Source organism: Nicotiana attenuata, chromosome 1 (genome assembly GCF_001879085.1).
Source record: "Nicotiana attenuata strain UT chromosome 1, NIATTr2, whole genome shotgun sequence".
In the NCBI taxonomy this organism is placed as follows: domain Eukaryota; kingdom Viridiplantae; phylum Streptophyta; class Magnoliopsida; order Solanales; family Solanaceae; genus Nicotiana; species Nicotiana attenuata.
In genome coordinates this window covers 105,790,703-105,792,526 of record NC_031989.1, presented here as the reverse complement: position 1 = coordinate 105,792,526, position 1,824 = coordinate 105,790,703, and positions in this window count along the sequence as shown.

The window sequence follows — 1,824 nt, the reverse complement described above, 5'->3', positions numbered from 1 at the left end:
CCGGGAACAAAAAGAAACGTGCAAGGGAAAACTATCACCTGTTGGAAAGACTTCTCCGATGCTCAAACGGCGCTGGGAATGTCGAGATCGGCCCTGTCAATCATGCCCTCAAGAATATCGGCAATAAAATCTCCCCCTTTGGGAGGAGTCTCGGCTGTGATGCTGACCATCCTTTTGGCATCCCTCAGCTCCCCAGATGAAATCGGATAGTTCGAGATAAGGTCGTTCAAATCGCCAATTTCTCCAAATACCCACCCACGCTCCCGAAAGACCTCGAGCTCCAATCCCTCAGCATCAACTCCAACGATTCTCCTATCGAAATCTACGCCGGATACGACCACACGAGTCGAAGCCACATCAGCGTCCTCTTTTAGGGTCCTTTGTCCATCAGCTCGGCCGGAGCCAGCCGTGCCGGACTCAGTAGCCTCTGATTGGGGCGCCTGCAAATCTCTCGCGCTGGACCTTGTTCTCCTCCTCAACGGACTTCCCCTCATCGTCCTCCCCCTCAATATCAGGGTTCGACCCAGAAGTTAGAGCAGCAGTCCTATTGGAATGAGCGATGGCTGCCTTGCCCTTCCTTTTCCTGTTCGTATCAGGCTACAGGGCATTTACTTCGCCGTCGGGGGGTGGCCTCATCTGCATGATTTTTCCAAGACCTGTACCAACACAAAAACAACATTACGTTTTCGCTAAGGGTTCGGAGGGGAACACAAAATGCGAAGCACAGGCGATGACAGAGCCTCACCGTGATTCTTGCCCACCCAACGCTCCTTAGCCAGGTCGGTCCAAGACCGAGTGCAATGCGGGAACTTTTCATCCAAACGACTGATCTATCCCAACAAGTCTGGGATCACCTTCGGATGCCAGGCAGCAACTGCTGAAAGCACAAAGATGTTATTATGACAAATGAAAGGGGAGTCACTTACGTTGAGAATTCCACTGCTCCGGAAAGGGCATCCTCCGAGCCGGGATGACGTTTGAGGTCTTCACTCGGATAAACCCGCTCATCCACCCTCGGTCTTTCCCCTCATCATCGCTCGTGAATAAAGACTTTTTGGACCGGTGGCGGAGCTTGATCAAGCCCCGATACAGCCGAGGGCGATACAGTCTAATCAAATGGCTAAGGGTAAAAACCTTGCATGTAACCCCTTCGGTGTAATGCCTGAGCATCAACACTATCCTCAAAAAGGATGGGTAGATCTTGCCAAGAGTCGCCTTATATTGGGCGCAGAAGTCAAGGATAACCGGGTGGACTTCCAACGGAGGAGCTTCAACGGATTTATCGGGGCCCAGGGTGAATAGGTAAGTGTATATGTGAAGGAAGCCATCCTTGAAGTCGGTAATACTATCATTGGGGCCGGGAATCTCTACCTCCCCTACCTCACTCCAACGGCAATCCTTCCTTACTTTGTCAACATCAGTCACGACACTGACATATCGAGACACGTGCTCGCATCGACTCAGTGTAGAAGAGGGAGTATCGACGTCAAAATCCTTCGACGTATCAAGCTTGGGTGGAGTCGATTACTCTAAAGAGGGAATCGTTCTATTGTCTCCCTCGGGTAAACGGGATGACGACGCAGTATCACTCTGACGAGGGACCGTCCTAGAAGTCCTAGCCATGAAAAATTGTAAAAACTATTTTGTAAAGAGGGAAGGATGTCAAATAGCAGATTTTTGGTTCGCGGTCTTGTGAAAAAGGTAAAAATGGAAAGAGTCTAACAACCGGTGCATTTATAGTAACCGCTAGGGAAGCAGAAGAGACGATCCTGCAGTTTCTCGATAACCGCATGTGACAGCGGCCCTGCATGGTCCTTTGAGAAA